General features: G+C 41.6%; 2 long non-coding RNA genes across 2 annotated transcripts in view; one reads left to right on the top strand and one right to left on the bottom strand.

The window, feature by feature from the left end:
* Positions 1–21545, top strand: part of LOC125964457 (uncharacterized) — a 168444-nt gene that overhangs the window by 114656 nt on the left and 32243 nt on the right. The gene's annotated exons all lie outside the window — the stretch shown is intronic.
* On the bottom strand, positions 723–3363 carry LOC117202411 (uncharacterized). Its single transcript, XR_004484747.2, has 3 exons — positions 3026–3363; positions 2777–2902; positions 723–1879 (listed from the first exon to the last, which is right to left on the bottom strand). It is a non-coding gene; the product is annotated as an uncharacterized LOC117202411 (long non-coding RNA).

The raw sequence follows: 21545 nt of genomic DNA, 5'->3' as shown, positions 1-21545 counted from the left end.
ACTGTGGTGGCTTCTCTTGTTGCTCAGCGTAGGCTCTGGGCGTGTGGGCTTCATTAGTTGTGGCACATAGGCTCAGTAGTTGTGGCTTGCGGGCTCTAGAGCGCAGGCTCTGTAGTTGTGGCTCATGGGCTTAGTTGCTCTGTGACACATGGGATCTTCCTGGACCAGGGCTTGAACCCGTGTCCCCTGCACTGACAGGCGGATTCTTAACCACTGCGCCACTAGGGAAGTCCCTCACTTGGAATATTTGATAAAAATGCAGAATTAGGAGCTATGCCTCTGGGAATTGTGGAATCAACCTTAGTGACAAATGCCCAGGAGTTCTGATGCAATGGTGGTGTTCTATGTTTTGAGAAACACAGAGGGAAGATAGAACTAAGGAAATAATATTTTTTGTCTATTATTTTAGGAGCTTTTCCTATAACATTTAATTCTGATCATGGTCTAATAGTGCAGATAATAGTTCCATTTTATAGATGAGGAACTTGAGTTTAGATTTGAACTAAGGTATGTGAGAGTCCATAGCCCTTTTCAACTAGAATTTTTTGGATTTTGTAAAGAGGTTTTATTTTTTAGGAAAGAACTTTTGAGCATTTACTCAAGGATCATTGGAGGAGGCTGAGTCATGTCTTCCCAGGAGAGTTTCAATTTCTACTGCCTCTTCAGAGCTTCGGAGTGGTACTACTTGTTTGTGCAAATGATTTCTCACGATCTCATACCATTAATTTTTTTTTTTTTTTTTTTTTTTTTTTTTTGCGGTACGCGGGCCTCTCACTGTTGTGGCCTCTCCCGTTGCGGAGCACAGGCTCCGGACGCACAGGCTCAGCGACCATGGCTCACGGACCCGGCCGCTCCGCGGCATGTGGAATCTTCCTGGACCGGGGCATGAACCTGTGTCCCCTGCATCGGCAGGCAGACTCTTAACCACTGTGCCACCAGGGAAGCCCCATCCCGTTAATTTTTGATTTAGTGACATGTCCTAAAGATCTGATGACACAGTTTCTTAAAGTATTCTCATTCACTCTGTCCTTCTAATGTGTCTTTCTATGCTCGTGTGGAAGTTAAAAAAAAGCCTAAGTGTAGAGTTTGGAATATTACATAAATCATTCTCAGAACGATTTTAATTTCTTCTGAAAAGTTTATTTTAAGCCAATACCACAGAGTTGTGTTTCCATTATAAATGTAAAGGATATTAAATAAACATATTGTAAAATCTAGAAAAAGAAAATCTATGGATAGAATCCATAATTCTATCATCTGCGATGAGCATTAGCAGTTTGGTTTATTTTCTTCTAGGTTTTTAAAATCACACAGCTGTAATCACAGAGAACATGTAATTTTTATCTGTGTTTTTAAATTTAACATACAAATATTTTTCTATGTTTTCATGACTTAATTATAAAAGTCTGCCTAACAGTTTAGCTAAATGATATCATTATTTACATAGGTTGGCCATTTAGATTTATAATAAAATATTAAAATGGTGATTAATATATAATTTCATTGGGTTAAAATATGGATTTTTATTTTGGAATGGCAGCATTAACTTCATTTAGTGGATCTCCTCATATTCTAGAACTCAAGTGATTGATTTGATGCTACTTATGAAAGGGAGAATCCATAATAAGGCTCTTCTGTGAAAATTATATTTTATAAAAGTTAAGAGTAACTTTTCTTTAGCAAATATAAGTTTTTTGTTCCAATATGATCCATTTTACCTTTCTGAACAACCATCATTTTGTTAAATACCAACTGACTGATACTTCCCAGCTTCAGGTATTAAGTTTCAGATTGATCCATCTGGGCACTTGCCAAGAATGTGTATGGTAAGCCTTTATATCCGTGTGTTGCAAGCCAGAGGTGAGTCTGCTTCTGGGCCCTATTAAAGGAAATAGCAGTTACCCAGAAAGTACTAGGAAATAAATCTCCAAGGGAAACAACAGAAATAAGGCCTCCCCACTCCGTTCCCACCCCCCTCCCTTCCCCCCTGAAAAAAAAGGTGCTCAGCATTATCTTTGTAGATCTGGGTAAATTCAGCTTTTAAAGATTAGCTAGTCGCTCATGCCAGAAATCCAAGTGTATTCATTCTCTAGTGTTAAACATTATTCTCTCCAGGTTTTATGTCTTCAGTGGAGTGCATTTGCCTGACTCCTCAGTGTGCAATAAATAAATAAGTTCTGGAAAGTGTTCTTTTCCTCTTTGAAAGTGAGACCACAGTCCCAGAGTGCTAGGGGCGCCTAGGAATCCTGGGGGAGGACGGGGGTGAGGGTGGAAAATCAGAGGGTTGTTGAGGGCATCAGTTTATAGGACGCAGGAGGTAGAAGGGCACAAAATGCACTTCAAGTTCACTTTGTCTCAGAAGTGCACTTACAGCTTTTTAGAAAACGTGTGAACTTAAGTGTGTTACATTTTGCTTTTCAGTATTCTGCGTGAAATGAAAGGAAGTCAGGCTTCTTATAAGAAGGACGGTCTGCTGTCTTAAAGTTTTAAGGATCTTCTGGTGTTTAGGTCTAGATGCCCATTCCTTTTGGAGAAGCAGATATTTCCTGTCTAATTCTAAAGCTGGATTGTAAGACTGCCTTGGGGCGGGGCGGGGGGGCGGGAAGCAGTACAGAGATGACAGTCGAAAGTGTCCTAAAAGAAAAAGAAGCCACAGTGAAACCTAATGTCGTAGAAGATATCCTTTCACTGTTGCGCAATGGTTCATTCTCTGTTTAAATTCACCCCACATGAAAATAATGTAATCTTCATGTTACGGGACCACTGCTTTACTTACATCGCAGATTCCTTGTCCTTTAGTTTGTCAGTGAAGGCACACGATGGGGACACTACTTTCTGATTGCCATATTTGAAAAGCCTTGCTGTAGAAAGCATCCCCCTCCTCAGCCCCCGCACTTAAAGGCTGTACAGAAAAAGCGAAAGAAGCAGAGAAGGTGAATCTAAGGAGGGGGCAAGGCCAATGCAGCCAGTAAGTTCACTGAGACGTTTAAAAAAGGCATCCCTAAAAAAAAAAAGTTTTGCTTACAGATTTGCTTCTGATTCCTCTGCGCGGTTCCAGTCCAGGTCTTGGAGCCGACCCTTGAGGGGAATGTCCGGGACTAGGGTCGGTACCTTTCTGGCCTGGGAATTTCCAGGGTGCAGAAAAAAAAGTCCACGAACAAAGTCCTTGCTGATCCTTCCCGCCGTCTCCGCCCCTCCTCTGTGCCCACGCAGCCCCTTTCGAGTGAGAGTTGGACCGTATTCTGTATTTTAGGAAACAGGTCCTTAGCGTCCCCCGCCCCCATCCCTTTCTAGAACGGTGAGCAGCAAGCGAACGCTATAAAGGGGGCCAGGGAGAGGGCCTGGCCTTCTCTTGCCAAGAGGTCAGACGCCGGCGAGTTCTTAGAGAAAAAGGCTGCTTAACTGTCGCTGCTGCTTATCATGTAACCTCAAAAGGAAACTGATCATCTTTCTCGTGCTCTCACGTACTTGGGTTATTATCGCTGATTACAGCTGGAAACAGTTTGATTTGCCTTTACGTATTTGTATGACTTGACTCTTCAAACACAAAGGTATATTTTTATTATTTTATATTTAGTATGAAAAAGTATCTTAAAATCTTTTTTTTTTCTTTTCCCATATTCAGATTCTTTACTTTGGAGTCACTTTCTGATATTTGGGTGATCATACTTGTTTTGGGGCAAAATATTAGGGGGCAGTATTTTGGGGAAGGAAAATTTGGGATGTTTTTATAGTTTGGTAATGACTATGAATTGTTTCTGTTCGCCTTGAAGGCCCAGGAAAGACTAAGATGCTGATGGAAGAGGTTGGTAGGATGGGTGGTGAAAGTATCATAAATCTAATGTAAAAATTTTATTTAGCCAGTGAAGTAGTCTTTGATACTCCTAGTTAGAAATCTCCCAGGAAGTTTGAGTGTGGGCTTAGAGGTATACTTTCTCACCAAGGGTAGGCATAGAACTATATCTTTATGGAAAAATATATCTGAGTAGATCAAAATGTTGTATAGCATGTAGTTCTCATATTACCTTTGTAAAATGAAAGACATGTATTACAAGACCATTGTATGAACAAAGGAAATCTTGAAGTTTGATGACTTGGCTGAACCCCCAGATCTATTACAATCTGGGATTTTGTGTGAATAAAAGTGCATTTCTAGGTAGGATGGATTGAGATTGTCTCCAGGAGAATTAGGGAACTGATGTATGGGGTGGAGGTGTCTCAGAGGATGACATTTATTATGTAAATTTTAAGCACTTTGTAATATATATTCCCTCACTTTAAATCTGGCATCTAAAGAAACACATTATTGATCAGGTGGAATAATTTTGGTTTTTTTGGCCTCTCCTGTCAGTAGGTTGTTTAGACAATAAAAGAAGAGAAAAATTTCAAAGGCTTATTCATTCCCCTCAACAATCCCTGATAGAGATCAACCACACAGATCACCTAGACATTCAGATAACCCTAAAGTCCTTTTATTTGGCTTCAGAGTACAATGTATGATCTACCACCTCTCTTCATTATAACATCAATTTGCTTTGGTTAAAGACACAGTTGGATAGGGTACAGAGGCTATAAGAGAGACAGTCTGGGAAGAGTTAGCACAAGAGCTGGGTGCACGGAAGTCCCCTGGTAGCCTAGTGGTTAGGATTCCAGGCTTTTAATGCTGGGGTCTGGGTTCAATCCCTGGTCGGGGAACTGAAATCCGGCAAGGCATGCAGCGTGGCCAAAAAAAAAAAAAAAAAGTGGGCGCACAACAAACCTCGTGTTAAACGTTTAGCGCTGTCCTTCCCAGCATGGAGGTGATGACCCTGCTCAGTATAATTTAGTTGTCCAGCTACAGACTTTTCCTCATTGAGGAAGTTGAGGCAAACCTCTCTCATTTCTACTTTGTCCTGAAAGAAGTCTGGAACCAAAGGAAACCCTCTCAGAAGTTAAAGAGCTGTGGAGAGCACTACTGAGAGGGAAGATTTTCTAATTATTCTGAGATGCACAGTGAACTGCTCCTGAGAAAATCATTTACTTTTGGCTCTTAGCTGACATTGATCTGGTGGCCTCTTGATTTTCCCCCCCAGGTTAATAGGAAGATCAGGAGGCTGACTTTACCTTTTGGCTTTCTTGGCCTGATGCTGAACTCCTGATGGTGTGAAAGGTGGATATTCCTAATTCCAGATGTTACCTGGGCCTTGACTGATGTAGTCAAAGTGGGCAGTGGGATGTTTCTAAAATTTCTATGGTTCTTGGATCCCTTAATCAAATTTTGAAGTTGCCTCAAAGTTACTATGAACTTTGTAGGCATTGTACTGTGATTTCTTGTGAACTAAGATTTTTTTGATGGTTTAGCATCTTTTTAACCATTTTGAATTTCCACTATTTTCCATGAGAAGAGGACGCGTGCATACATCTAAGAGGGGAATTCAGCTCTCTGCTGACTGGCAGTTTCGGGGTTATGTAATCTCTAACAGGCTCAGAGAGCATCATGCTCTCTACGGTTTTGGTGAAGCCCGTCATTAAAGCTTGCATACGTGGTTTCTGATTAAAGCACTTCCTGTTCCTTTAATTTGGGACTGTCTGTGAGGTAAAACAACTTCTTTCCAAACTAAGTGGATGAAAATACGCTACTGCTTCCTGGGGGAGTTAGTGGATAGGGAATTAACATTTATTAAACACTTGTTTTGCGAGTTGACCAGCAAGATCTCATTCAGCCCTCATAATGGCATCTGAGGCAGGCATAAGTAGTCTTATTTTATAGGTGAGGAAATTGAGGCTCAGAGGGATTGACAGCTGGTTCAAGATCCCCCAGATCGTAAGTGGCAGAGCTTGGATTTGAATCTGAGGGGCCGTGTCCCCATAGCCAGTGCCCTTGCCACCAGGCCACTGGGATATTAGCGGAGGTACAATGGGGAGAGGTCAACCTCTTTCCAGGGCTCTGATTTCCCTAGGGTCCTTCCTTTTCCCTAGCTCACACCTGGCTACCATCTACTCCCTGTTCAGTCTTAACTGGTAGTTAGTTAGGGTAGTTAATAACCACCATAACCCTTCATATTTTAAGAAGACCACAGGGAAAATCTTTCAGACCAAAGAGTGAAGCTATATGGTGGAATTAATGGGAGTGGTTGGGCTAATGTTTGGGGAGAGGCAGCCTCTTAGTTATTGAGTCAGTTTTGGACACAACAGCTGGGATTATAAAGAAAGGGGAATCCTGCTGCTTGCTCACATTACTCCTCGCAGGATGTTTTCTTCCATGCTGAAAAGCTAAGGCTTGAAAGAGCATTCCTAATCACACCTCTGGTGAAGGGCCGTCTGCTGCTGCTTCTGAAGAGAGGAGCTGCGGGCATCTGGCAAACCCGTTCACCTGCTCTCAACCATCCCTGCTATTTTTTTTTTTTTTTTTTTTTTTTTGCAGTACGCGGGCCTCTCACTGTTGTGGCCTCTCCCATTGCGGAGCACAGGCTCCGGACGCGCAGGCTCAGCGGCCATGGCTCACGGGCCCAGCCGCTCTGCGGCATGTGGGCTCTTCCCGGACCAGGGTACGAACCCGTGTCCCCTGCGTCGGCAGGTGGACTCTCAACCACTGCGCCACTAGGGAAGCCCCATCCCGGCTATTGCAGAGTGAGTTAACTACCTGAACTAACTTCTTTGAGGGGGTAGGCCCCAGGATAGAAATTTGCGTGTTTTGTATCTGGTGATTTTTAAAAATTTTTGCATGATTCTTTTCCAGTTTGCACTTCCTGAGGGCTCCGTAGTATAGGATGAGTGGAGTAATAAATAAATCTACTTGGATGGTATTTGTCTTTTAAGGCAGTGTTTCTCAAACTTTAATGTGCATAAGAATTACCTGGCGATCTCACTGAACTACAGATTCTGTTTCAGTCAATCTGGGGTGGAGCTTGTAATTCTGCATTTATTTATTTATTTTCTTTGTCGTACGCGGGCCTCTCACTGTTGTGGCCTCTCCCGTTGCGGAGTGCAGGCTCCGGACGTGCAGGCTCAGCGGCCATGGCTCACGGGCCTAGCCACTCCGCGGCATGTGGGATCTTCCCGGACCGGGGCACGAACCCGCATCCCCTGCATCGGCAAGTGGACTCTCAAACACTGCGCCACCAGGGAAGCCCTGATTCTGCACTTTTAATAAACTTCCATGTGATGCTGATGTTGCAAGGTCCACACTCTGAGTAGCAAAATTATAAGGCTCCTTAAATTCCAGGTAATAAGAAAAATTATGGAGTTTTTCTATAAAATCTGCATATGTCATTTTACCAGGTAGAAAAATAAACTATGTCATGGTTATGTTACCATTACAATGGTAATGCTACATTCTCTATACATGAGATCAAATATCTGAATTAAACTTCTCAAAAACCTGTTAATCAATTAGATGTTATATCATCTCTACAATGGCAATTTCTGGATACTTGGAGACACTAAAAATGAATTTCTCACTTTTTGTTCAGATGTTTAGTAGTGTGCAGATACTTTTAACATTGGCGATAGACTTTTGGACACATTTTAGTGTTGGTTAGTATGTGTGCATTCCCAGCTCTCTATTTCAGTCAGATTTGCTATTTGTCATGGCACCCATTTTTTAGAGTGGCTAATACTGCAAGTCATGCCTTCTCAGAGAGGGTGATATTGCATACAAGAGGGCAAAATTGGTTCTTGGGGGGCAATATCTCAGATATCACAATGGTTTGTAGTCCTCTAAAGGATCATTGTACATAAACAGATATATAGTGTATCTATGGTTTTATTTATTTATTTTTTTGGCTGCGTTGTGTCTTCGTTGCTGCGCGTGGGCTTTCTCTAGTTGCTGTGAGTGGGGGCTACTCTTGGTTTTGGTGCGCGGGCTTCTCATTGCAGTGGCTTCTCTTGCTGTGGAGCACGGGCTCTAGGGGCATGGGCTTCAGTAGTTGGGGCACGCGGGATCAGTAGTTGTGGCTCACAGGCTCTAGAGTGAAGGCTCAGTAGTTGTGGTGCACGGGCTTAGTTGCTCTGCGGCATGTGGGATCTTCCCAGACCAGGAATCGAACCCGTGTCCCCTGCATTGGCAGGCAGATTCTTAAGGACTGCACTACCAGGGAAGTCCCTATCTGTGGCCTTAAACTTTCATCAGGAGACAATTAGGGAAAAAAATATCTACAAACTTCCTTAGTGGGTATGATAATGAAAGAAAGGTTGAAACACACAGCTGTAAATGCTCTTACACATACTTATTCAATTGAGGTCAAAAAGATTTTCCCCTGGCCTGTTCTCTCTTTGTGTTTTGCTTTGTGTCTGCATCATTGCCATGGATTTTTAAAGCACCTGCTTTTAGAAGAGGGATGATTCCTTTTTTTTCATATTTCTTTATTTCAGGAACATTTTCTTCTATTATATCCTTAAATGTTTTTAATATTTTAAGAAATTGTGATAAAGTATACATAACATGAAATTTACCATCTTAACCATTTTTTATTTTTGCGGTACACGGGCCTCTCACTGTTGTGGCTTCTCCCGCTGCGGAGCACAGGTTCTGGACGCGCAGGCTCCGCGGCCATGGCTCACGGGCCTAGCCACTCCGCGGCATGTGGGATCTTCCCGGACCGGAGCACGAACCCATGTTCCCTGCATCGGCAGGCGGACTCTCAACCACTGCGCCACCAGGGAAGCCCCATCTTAACCATTTTTAAGTATACAGTTCAATGGCATTAAGTACATTCACATTGTTGTGCAATCATCATTACTATTCATCTTTAGACATTTTTCATCTTCTCAAACTGAAGCTTCACATCCATCGAAAAATGACTCTCCATTCATCCCTTCCCTGGCCCTTGGCAACCACTGTTCTACTTTCTGTCTCTGTGAAGTTGACAACTCTACGTACTTTATATAAGTGGAATCATATAATATTTGTCCTTTTGTGACTTGCTAATTTCACTTAGCATAATATCCTTAGGTTTCATCCAAGTTGTAGCATGTGTCAGAAATTCCTTCTAAGGCTGAATGATGTTCCATTTTATGTACATACCCTGTTCTGTGTATCCATTCTTCCCTCGATGGACACTTGGGTTGCTTCCACCTTTTGGCTACTGTGAATAATGCTGCAGTGAACATAGGTGTATAAATAATCTGTTTTTAGTCTCTGCTTTCAATTCTTTTGGGTGTATACCCAGAAGTGGAGTTAGATCATCTGGTAATTCGATGTTTAATATTACCATTTTCTATAGCAGCAGTACCAGGTTGATTTCTTTTTAATACATTTTGTGCAGTGTTTGGCCGAGTGCAGTGAATATATGACAGAAAGTGATATGAAGTTCAGCGTAAATAATCTGCTGAATGATTCAGCACCATGACTATTAAATCAGCCTCTCCTACACACTCACCCTTGCATACCCACGTATTACAATGTATGCACTTTTCAAACAAGTTCATGGCTGGGAATTTAGAAAATATGGGTCAGATTCTTTTGAAAATGTGGACTATTTACCATGGAATCCCACATTTAAAAGAAACCTAGAAAGGCTTGTGGGAGATTTAAAGGGGTCAGAGCTACAAAGGTGATCCACAGATGTGAGTGAAGATTAACCGAACCGAGAACATGTTGAGGGTAGGAATTGCAGGAGTTTGGATTTTCATCCTCCTTTCCTTTCCTCCATCTCTTTCCCTCACCTCTGCAGTGTATGTGCATGGTCACTCCATGAATTTTGGTTGAATAAATAACCCAGAGTGGAAAAAAGAAGTGAAAGAATTGTTTGTTTTCTAATCTGTGAAAAGCTATTTTGAAGACTGTAAGAAATTTCTATTTTATACCTCTGTCCAGGGTAAAGGAGGTGGGTTTAATTAGCGGTGGAAGACAAGGTTTGGAGAGATGGAAAACGAGCACTGGGCAAGGCTGCTGAATTTACCCTTGGCATCTCTAGTGTCAGGGTAGAAGAACTGGAACTATCTGAAGGATGGCTGATGCTGATGTATCATGGACCTTCCCAGCCCTGCTGTTCTGTGCTGATGTGTCTCAGCTTTTAAACAGCCAACGAAAACAATTTTGTTTTTTTTTTGCAGTGTTGAACAGCATCCAGCATTAAGATAAGAAAGTGGTTCTTAAACACAACACTAATGTCAAAATCTAGGGATGGCACCAGATTGCAGCCAAAGTGTTTGTAGCAGCAGGAGGTGGAATGTGTAATGATAACATTTGGTAAAGGACATGCTGTCTCCATCCCGTACCTCACTTATGTTTGTCAATTATCCACGTTTCTTGTTGTTCATCTTTGGAGCAGGGGCTTTCTTAAAATGAAGATTAGCCCTTAAGAAAGGTTACAGTTTATATCTTTGTGTAAATTAATTTTGAAATCCCTTCTTGCAGTTTTACTGGAAAAGAAGGGCACCTGATCAGACTGCAGATATGGGGTGAGATGCAGTGGCAGGAGCAGCACAGGGAATGAAATGTGAGGGTTAAAATTAAGCTTGATGCCTCCCCTGTGCTCCTGCATCTTCACCCAGCCTCCATGTTTCTGTTCATGGTGCTAGCACTCAAGCAATCTCAAGGCCTTCCTTGGGGAGACCTCTGACTCTGTCCTCCCTTTCAGTGTTCAGTCTTGTAGACTACATGTCTGAAATATTTCTCTAAACAATTCTCCCCTCTTTACGTTCCTATAAGCACCACTCAAGTTTAGTTCTTTATGACCTGTCACCTCTAGTATTGCATGGTGCCTGTCCTGATCATCTACACGCAGCTGTCACTTTATCCTTCCTAAAGCATGGCTTAGATCATGCTTTTCCTCGGTTCAAAAACCCTGACTGGCTCCCCGTGGCTTATCACATTAACTCCAATGTTCTCAGGTGGCATCAGGCCCTGTAGGGTAGGGCTCCAAGCTTCTCTCCATGATTCTCCTCTTCTATATTCTCTTCAGGTTGGGCTGGTGGTCCAAAGAGGCCAGAATGCTTAACAATCTGGTATTAAATGGAGCTTTGAAAAATGAATATCAACTACAACTATCACCATTGAATGTATGCTGTGTACCAGGTGTTGTGTTGGGCATGTCATGTACACTACCTCATTTAACCTACATACTGACTGAATTTGAATTCAGTGATGTACCCATTTTATGGATGAGAAAACAGAGTCTTAGAGAAGTTAATTAAAGCCACATGGCTGTTAAGTGAATGAAGCTGGGATTTGAATCTAGTTTGACTTCAAAACCCTGTGCTTTTAAGAAGGGATGAAGAATATTACAGGCAAGAGTTCTAGCTTGGATAGAAGTTTAGGACAAGAATTAGTGTAGTGTTTTCCAGGATCGTTTGTAAGACTGCATGTTGAGTAGTAGATAGAACTATGAAGGGATAGTGCATTAGTCTGCTAGGGCTGCCATGACAATATTACAGACTGGGTGGCTTAAATAACAGAAATTTGTTTTCTCACAGTTCTGGAGGCTGGAAGTCCAAGATCAAAGGGCCAGCAGGTTTCTCCTGAAGCCTCTCTCCTTAGCTGGCAGATGGCTGCCTTCCCACGTGTGCACATATGGCCTTTCCTCTGCACATATGTCCCTGGTGTCTCTCTTTTAATAAGGACATAAGTCAGATTGGATTACGGCACATCCTAATGGCCTCATTTTAACTTAATTATTTCTTTAAAGGCCCTTATCTCCAAATACAATCACACTCTGAGATACTGGGGACCAGGGCTTCAACATATGAATTTTGGGGGTACACAATTCAGCCCATAACAGATCTGAGGCAGCTGGATTTTGAAGGGTATGAAAACGAGGCATAGAGATTTAGTTTTGATATGGGAGGTCATAGGGTCCAATTGTGGTCGAGCAGGTCTTTCCCAAACAAACTTCCAGCTGTTCTTAAATGTGATGCTTTTGAGAATGAGGACTACAGGATATGTGGGAAGCATTTTGGAGAAGGAACTTTTAGTACTTTTTTTTTTTACAGTGGAATAAAGGAGCAGAAAGAGACAAAACATTAAGTCCTCTAGACAGTTCTAGAAAAATGAAGATAGTCTTTTAGTGGGGGGTAAAGGAGCCAAGGGGGAGCTAGTTTGGTTTTAGTTCTGTCTATTATACTCTTGGCATCATGGAATTAGAACTCAGAGAAAAGGTCAGAGCTGGAGATAGGAATTTGGAGTTTTTAATGCAGGTCAGAGTTGAACCTGTGGGAGTGGGGAAGCTTGCTCAGAGTTCAAAACAGACAGGCGACAAGAACTCTCAGGTCTCAAACTGCTTTGCCATCACATAGGTTTGGAAGATAATACAGAAGTTTTCCAGGACCTCTTTGGCTAAAACAGAATCTCTGGCTGTCTCCCTTTGCCTTGCTTTGTTTTTCTTCACAGCACATTATCACAACCTGGCTTTATATATATATATTTAAATTTTAAATGTTCTTTTTCTTTTTCTTTATTTTGTTTTTGGCCGTGCCATGTGGCTTGTGGGATCTTAGTTCCCTGACCAGAGATAGAACCCTGGCCACCGGCAGTGGAAGCGTGGTGTCCTAACCACTGGACCACCAGGAAATTCCCGTTTATATTTGTATAGCTATTTTATTATTGTCTGTCTTTCCAAGTAGAATGTAAACTCCATGAGGGCATAGACTGTTTTTGTTCAATAGTTGTGGCACATGGGCTTAGTTGCACTGTGGCATGTGGGCTCTTCTTGGAACAGGGCTCAAACCCGTGTCCCCTGCATTTGCAGGCAGATTCTTAACCACTGTGCCACCAGGGAAGCCCTGTCCAATAGAATTTAAACTGATGATAGATTGCTGGATATTGCATTTTTATCTTCTCTTATAATAAAATTTTTTTCCTTAACAAATATCTTTAGATAAATGAACACACAGACGCATGTATTTGAGACTCTTGAAATATAAAGGCTAAAAACTTAGTTTTGTTTCTGTTTTTCCTTAAATTCTGCTTTCCACAAATCATGATCACATAGTCCCTTCTCTGCAGTAGAATCTCGTTATGAGAAAGTAGGCGTGACTTTCTTTAAAAATCCAGGTGTTTTAGCAATCTGGTTACTCTTATTGGATTATCTGTTTGCATCTACTCTTTTTGTTGTAATTTTCATTAAGGTTACTTGTCGAGTCCTTGGTTTCTGTCAGATCTCTCTTCCTTTTTCTCATCACACCTGTATTTAAAAATTCACCTCTCATTGTACCTATGTGGGTGCTAACAGTCCATTCAAACATAAGCCTATCGCCTTTCTCTATAATTTTCTCCAGGAGGGCTGCTGGTTATGGTATCGTGTCTCATAAAATACAACTATAGGTAGGCTAGGCATTGAAACCAAATCCACCCTCCTTCTATTTTCTAAGGAATCATAATCAAAGGTAAACCTGAATCTGCTTGTATTTCATACAGGCGAAGACTCTTGTTAGATCTAGTCCCTCTTTTTCAAGTAGTCTGAGTGGTATAAATGGCACTAGAATTTTTTTTTAAACATCTTTATTGGAGTATAATTGCTTTACAATGGTGTGTTAGTTTCTGCTTTATAACAAAGTGAATCAGTTATACATATACATATGTCCCCATATCTCTTCATTCTTTTTTTTTTTTTTAAATTATTTATTTTTGTCTGCATTGGTTCTTCGTTGCTGTGTGCAGGCTTTCTCTAGTTGCAGTGAGCAGGGGCTACTCTTCGTTGCACAGGCTTCCTATTGTGGTGGCTTCTTGTTGCGGAGCATGGGCTCTAGGCACACAGGGTTCAGTAGTTGTGGCTCGTGGGCTCAGTAGTTGTGGCACGTGGGCTGTAGAGTGCAGGCTCAGTAGTTGTGGCACATGGGTGTAGTTGCTCTGTGGCATGTGGGATCTTCCCAGACCAAGGCTCAAACCCGTGTCTCCTGCATTGACAGGCAGGTTCTTAACCACTGGGCCACCAGGGAAGCCCTCTCTTCCCTCTTGCGTCTCCCTCCCTCCCACCCTCCCTATCCCACCCCTCTAGGTGGTCACAAACCACCGAGCTGATCTCCCTGTGCTATGCGGCTGCTTCCCACTAGCTATCTGTTTTACGTTTGGTAGTGTATATATGTCCATGCGACTCTCTCACTTCGTCCCAGCTTACCCTTCCCCCTCCCCGTATCCTCAAGTCCATTCTCTAGTAGGTCTGTGTCTTTATTCCCGTCTTGCCCCTAGGTTCTTCATGACCACTTTTTTTTTTTTTTAGATTCCATATATATGTGTTAGCATATGGTTTTTGTTTTTCTCTTTCTGACTTACTTCACTCTGTATGACAGACTCTAGGTCCATCCACCTCACTACAAATAACTCAATTTCGTTTCGTTTTATGGCTGAATAATATTCCATTGTATATATGTGCCACATCTTCTTTATCCATTCATCTGTTAATGGACACTTACGTTGCTTCCATGCCCTGGCTATTGTAAATAGAGCTGCAATGAATATTGTGGTACATGACTCTTTTTGAATTATGGTTTTCTCAGGGTATATGCCCAGTAGTGGGATTGCTGGGTCGTATGGTAGTTGTATTTTTAGTTTTTTAAGGAACCTCCATACTGTTCTCCATAGTGGCTGTATCAATTTACATTCCCACCAACAGTGCAAGAGGGTTCCCTTTTCTCCACACCCTCTCCAGCATTTAGTGTTTGTAGATATTTTGATGATGGCCATTTTGACCGGTGTGAGATGATATCTCATTGTAGTTTTGACTTACATTTCTCTAATAATTAGTGATGTTGAGCATTCTTTCATGTGTTTGTTAGCAATCTGTATATCTTCTTTGGAGAAATGTCTATTTAGGTCTTCTGCCCATTTTTGGATTGGGTTTCTTATTTTTTTGATATTGAGCTGCGTGAGCTGCTTGTAAATTTTGGAGATTAATCCTTTGTCAGTTGCTTCATTTGAAAATATTTTCTCCCATTCTGAGGGTTGTCTTTTGGTCTTGTTTATGGTTTCCTTTGCTGTGCAAAAGCTTTTAAGTTTCATTAGGTCCCATTTGTTTGCTTTCATTTCCATTTCTCTAGAAGGTGGGTCAAATTGATCCTGCTGTGATTTATGTCATAGAGTGTTCTATGGCACTAGGATTATTGGGTAAAGTAATTTAAAGCAATAGTTGTCCAACAGATCCAGAATTCCTCCTTAATGGTCTATCACAATCACTGGGGAGGTGTTTTCAAGGGCCATACAACCCCATTTTGAAGATCGTAGTGGCCAGAGAAAACCTTACTGGTGGGAGTGTATCATACCTCTCAGGTGTGCTGGGGGAAGAAAGGGGTTGAGAATCACTGGTCAAAGATTCTGAGAGTTAGAACAGAACACATGAAACTAAAAGATGACTTTGTTCCTATCTATTCTCTACTCTTTATCACAGGTTGGTCTTTTGGTCCCCTAGACCCTGTTTGCTAGCATTTATGGAACGTTTAAACTGTATAGGATGATGTAGGCTGATGGGAAAAGGAAACTCTGCAGGGCAACATGTAATCCAGAATGAGGTTAAGAGATGAAATTTGAGCATGGTTGTTGGAAATAGAGAAAAGTGGAAGGATGTTAACAGGAGAATCTGTCTACTGAACCTCATGTCTAATTTAGTGCATCTTTGTTCATTATAATAGTTTTCTGACCTACAACTTCTACAGTTATGATTTAAAAAAAAATACATTGAGTTTCTTCCTAACAGTTGGATTGCACAAGTGGGAAAGTGCTCTAGGGGGGAAATGCTATGCAGACAAAAGGTATGAAAAGTTTTTGTTCAATATGTAATCTATTCTCCCTGCTTCTCTCAGCCACACACATACAAGTAGGTTGGAGATTCACTCAATGGTCAAAATAATTTATGGGAACTGGAAGGGAACTAACATGAAGTGTCTAGGATGTGTCAGATAATTTACACACGTTGTACATTACCTCATGTGGTCTTAGCAATTTGATTTAGATACTAATAGTCCACTTTATATGTGAGTAAACTGAGGCTCAGAGATGAAGGACTTGCCCCAAAACACATAGCTGGTCAGTGCTAGAGCTGAGTTTGCAGGCTTCAAAGCCATGACATTGCAGTGCTTCTGAGCACTTTTGCTTAAAGCAAGGGTTTGTAAACTTTTTCTGTAATGAGCCAAATAGTAAATATTTTAGGTTTTGTGGACTAAGAGACAAGATAGAGGATATTATGTAAGCACTTATATAACCATTTAAAATGTAACTTTTAAAAAATGTAGAAACCATTCTTAAGAGACAGGCTGTGCAATAGGCCAGATTTGTCCTGCAGGCCATAGTAGTAAGCAAAATCAATTTTGGGGGAGGTGAGGTGATTGTTTGAATGAATAATTGTCATTAATGTTATATGAAATTTGCATAGTCTTTTAGTAACTGAGAGTTCAGATTTCCTCATTAATGAATTCCAATGTTAAATTCTCCTTTCAATTCACAACAATCCATGTTTGACCTAAGTGCCCATCATCGGATGAATGGATAAAGAAGATGTGGCACATATATACAATGGAATATTACTCAGCCATAAAAAGAAACGAAATTGAGCTATTTGTAATGAGGTGGATAGACCTAGAGTCTGTCATACAGAGTGAAGTAAGTCAGAAAGAGAAAGACAAATACCGTATGCTAACACATATATATGGAATTTAAGAAAAAAAAATGTCATGAAGAACCTAGGGGTAAGGCAGGAATAAAGACATAGACCTACTGGAGAACAGACTTGAGGATATGGGGAGGGGGAAGGGTGAGCTGTGACAGGGCGAGAGAGAGGCATGGACATATATACACTACCAAACGTAAAATAGATAGCTAGTGGGAAGCAGCCGCATAGCACAGGGAGATCAGCTCGGTGCTTTGTGACCACCTGGAGGGGTGGGATAGGGAGGGTGGGAGGGAGGGAGACGCAAGAGGGAAGAGAGATGGGAACATATGTATACGTATAACTGATTCACTTTGTTTTAAAGCAGAAACTAACACACCATTGTAAAGCAATTATATCCCAATAAAGATGTTAAAACAAACAAACAAACAAACAAAAAAAAAAGTGATGACCCACTGCATTCATATGTGAGCTCCAGCTATGGGATCCTGGACAAGTGGTGCTATCTGTTTTAGTTTTCATATCTTCACCTATCAAATGTAGGGAACAATTCCCACATCATAGAATCATGGTGAGAATGAAATGAAATAAATGATTTGCATGTGTTAAAAAAAAAAAAACCCCAAAACTGACAAATACCCAAATCTGAATAACCAGTTTGTCAGTCAAGTAAAATTGGTATTCCATAAAAAATAGAGACTAGTTCAGCTCACAACTCAAACAGTATTTGATTAGAACAAATGGCATTGTCATATCATATCATTCAACCTAGTAGACCAAATGCCTTTCCAGACAATTGTCATAAAATATTAAAGATATATATATTTCAAGGGTCAAGTCTTAATAAAGTTAGTAATTATTACTGTTTCATCTATGACTTTCTTAAGTGAAACTGGCTTCTCTCTCTTTTTTTTCCTTTTTTCTGCAAATGGGTAGTGGTAAAGAATACAATGATGACTAGTTCATTTTGTTGCCATTGCCTTCACTTGTTGTAAGGCACCAGCAATTTTACCCACCATTGCTTTAGTACCATCAGTGCAAATGTCAACACAACTGTTCCAGGATAAATGATGAGATTCAAAAAAATTATTGTATACTTCAAATGATTCAGCACCTCTTTTTTAAAAAATGTATTTTATTTTATTTATTTTTGGCTGCGTTGGGTCTTTGTAGCTGCAAGCGGGCTTTCTCTAGTTGCAGCGAGCAGGGGCTACTCTTTGTTGTGGTGCGCGGGCTTCTCATTGCTGTGGCTTCTCGTTGCGGAGCACGGGCTCTAGGTGCACAGGCTTCAGTAGTTGTGGCTCGCGGGCTCTAGAGCGTGGGCTCAGTAGTTGTGGCACACGGGCTTAGATGCTCCGCGGCATGTGGGATCTTCCCGGACCAGGGCTCGAACCCGTATCCCCTGCATCGGCAGGCGGATCCCTAACCACTGCGCCACCAGGGAAGCCCCGATTCAGCACCTCTATGTTTGTTGTCAAACATTCATATGAAAGATCTTTGATAATTAGTTGGTGCTGATACCTGATGAATACAACCAGAATAGCAAGTCCAGACAGTAGCAGATCTATCCATTTCTAAGGCAAAAGTGCAGTTCTGCAGAAAAGATCAGTTTTAAAGTTTGCAGTCAAATCTTTAATTTGATGAGTTACTATAACATTGAAAAGTGGCAGTGCCATGGTTTCTTTTGCTGACTTTTCCTCTAGAAGGCATTCAGCAAGATAAACTCTGTCAGGCTTTACTGTTCTCTCACCTATGATGTTCAGTTCTTCAGCCAGTTATGCTGTAAGATACTTCACTGGATTTTTCTCCTCAGGTTTGAAAAGCTGCACCAAATAATTTTTGGCTTCTCAAAAGTTCATTACATCTTCATTTAAAACGTCAGTTCCTTTTTAAAAACTCTGAATGACTGGTCTCAAAATGGTGTTGCAACTTAACTGGCATCATATTACTATGCAGAAATGTTCTATTGCATAAGACACAATAAGGTAAATTATTAACATCTATAAAGCCAAGGAAAAGAGCATCATCGTATTTTTATTTTATACTTACAGTTCCTTCCAATTGCTTTGGAATAGTTTTCTTCCTTTCATGAGTCAGGGAACTCTCTGATCTGTCATTTTCATCGTTTTCTATATCTTTAGATGTAGACCGTGCATCTGAGCCTTGAGGAAATAAGTCTTCTGATCTCCCTTTCTAAAGCAAAAGATTGGGCTCCAGACTCAGACAGATAAGGATTTTAATCTCTTCTCCACCTATGATGAGCAGTGTAAACTGTGTAAATTCTCAAAGGCTCATTTTTCAAATACTGTTTCTGTGGTCAGGAATCTGGGAGTGGCTTTGAAAGGGGTTTCTAACTCAAGGTTACTCATACGACTACCTTCAAGATGCTGGTCAGTGCTGCAGCCATCTGAAGGCCAGATGTGGAGCTGGAGGATCTGCTTTTGGAATGGCTCACTCACATGGCTAGCAAGTTAGTGCTAACTGTTGGCCTCAGTGGACTTTTCCAGAGAGTCCTCATAACATGGTTAGCTATCTCCACAGAGTGAATGGTACACAATGTTTGATTAGAACAGTGGCAGTGTCATATCACTCAACCTAATAGACCACACTGAGTTTATATTTCAACATTGAAATGAGCATTTAAAGTTAATTTTTGTAGTGATATTAACAAATAACCATTCTTGACTGTGTGTTGTGGTCTTTTTTTTTTTTTTTTTTTGTGATACACGGGCCTCTCACTGCTGTGGCCTCTCCCGTTGCGGAGCACAGACTACGGACGCGCAGGCTCAGCGGCCATGGCTCACGGGCCCAGCCACTCCGCAGCATGTGGAATCCTCCTGGACTGGGACATGAACCCGTGTTCCCAGCATCGGCAGGCGGACTCCCAACCACTGCGCCACCAGGGAAGCCCAAGGGGGGGGGTGGTTTGTGGTCTTTTAAAACAGTATGATTGCTTTGATATTTCGTAGAAAACTTTATTTTGAAACATTAGTCTACTGACCGTATTTATCTATATTAAGTTCTCCAGAAGCCATGATTTTGAAGTTTGAATTTTTATATACCAAGTGAAACAGGAAATAATTTTAGGGGGAGAATTAATTTTTTTTTTTTTTTTTTGCGGTACGCGAGCCTCGCACTCACTGTTGTGGCCTCTCCCGTTGCGGAGCACAGGCTCCGGACGCACAGGCTCAGCGGCCATGGCTCATGGGCCCAGCCGCTCTGCGGCATGTGGGAATCTTCCCGGACCGGGGCACGAACCCGTGTCCCCTGCATCGGCAGGCAGACTCTCAACCACTGCAACACCAGGGAAGCCCAAGAATTAATTTTGTAAAAAAAAATATTGGCCGTGAATTTATTTGGATGGCCATTTAAGGCCTTTATTATACATAAAATGTTAGTGGGAAGGAAAAAAAATCCAAATAGATTTTATTGAGAAAGCCTATTATCTCATTTGGAGCATCTTTTAAGCCATTTTGGTTTCTGAGGAACTGCAATTACTGGAGCCTTGTTTTCTGCAGATACATCAAGGGAGCTGTTTTCTTTTTATTTTTAAAAAAATTTACCAAAACTCAAAAACTGGCAGGAGGGAAAGGCAGCAAGAAGTTCCTGGGGCAATACAACATTTGTGAGAAACAAGGAAATATTTACTTTAGCACCTGCACCAGGGTCTTGTACCACCTATCAATACTGAATAACAATTCAAGCTCTTTGTCTCCCTCCTCCCCTGCCTCCCTCATTTCTTCCTCTTGGGACCCTAACAGTCTACTTTCCCTGATTTCCCTGTGATCTGAAGTTGGCATCCCTATTCACATGGTCATCCAGCCCCAAACCATAGCCTGGTTGGGGACCCCTTCATTGCTGCCCACCTCCAACCCGGTGCGACCTGCGCATTCTGCTTTAGCAATGCTGCGCAGGCCTGTTTTCTTTCTGCTTACTTTCTTCTTTCCCACTGCCTCTGCCCCAGGGTCACGTCAGTTCTCTCTTGGGCCATTACAGTGGTTTCTCTCCTCCTTTGAGCTGCTTCCGGATTAATTTTGCCTGCCCCAAATTCTTTCATGTTCACTCAATGTTTATTAAAGACCAGTGTGTCAGCCTGTTACTGGAGGTGCTCCACCCAAAAACACCAAGTTACCTTTCACATTTAATGTTATGGTCTTCCCTTGACTATCCTAGAAGGGACTGTAAGCTTTTATCTGACACCTTTTAATTCTTTGCTCATTGTTGTTCCCTCTTCCTATAAATGCTGTGGATTGAAACCTCATCCATTCTTTGGGGCCAACCTCAGATGTCACCTTCTTTGCAAAGATTTTCCTCATGACCTCATCTTGCCCTTCACTAGACGTTCTTTTTAGGACACCCACTGAACTTTGTATCCCTCCTGATATTTAATCATAATTGGTTTCTTTTAATATAGCATGTGTGTACTTACCTTATCATTCTTAAAAGATTATAATGTACTTGAAAGGACAGACATAATCATTCATCTTTAGTTCCTGCTAACTCCTAGCCACGGTTTTAGCAAGTAATTGGACTTCACTACAAAAATTGTGTAACTCCATTAAAGTATTTAAGATAGGAAAGAGCAAAATTCCTGTGCTTATCCGACACAATGGACAGCTGTGCAGCATAAAGAAATTACATATATGTAAATAAGCACATACATGTATGTATACTTGTCATTTTGCTAAGACGTATTTGTTTCAGTATGGAAGTTTACAGGACACCAATTTTTATTCCTGGGCTGCATCCAAAAAAAAAAAAAAAATTGTTGCCCGGATTATAATTTGAGGACAGAAAAAAATGACTTCAACATCTCTTTCAGTTTGGGATTTGGCCAAAAGGTACGTTGGCAAATGCTTACTAAACTGAGAGGAGACGGGCCTTTAAGAACCTCCCGGAGACTCCTTGGCTGGGAGACGCTTTGGCTGGGGCTGGCGAGACGCTCGGCGCAGGGCGGCGGGAGGGCTGCGCGGCGCGCACCTTCCAGCACTTTCCTACGCCACGGAACCAGGCCAACCTGTTCCCACC

This window comes from Orcinus orca, chromosome 5 (assembly GCF_937001465.1).
Source record: "Orcinus orca chromosome 5, mOrcOrc1.1, whole genome shotgun sequence".
NCBI lineage: Eukaryota > Metazoa > Chordata > Mammalia > Artiodactyla > Delphinidae > Orcinus > Orcinus orca.
Note: the sequence above shows the minus strand (reverse complement) of the source record. Positions and strands in the feature narration are given on the sequence as shown.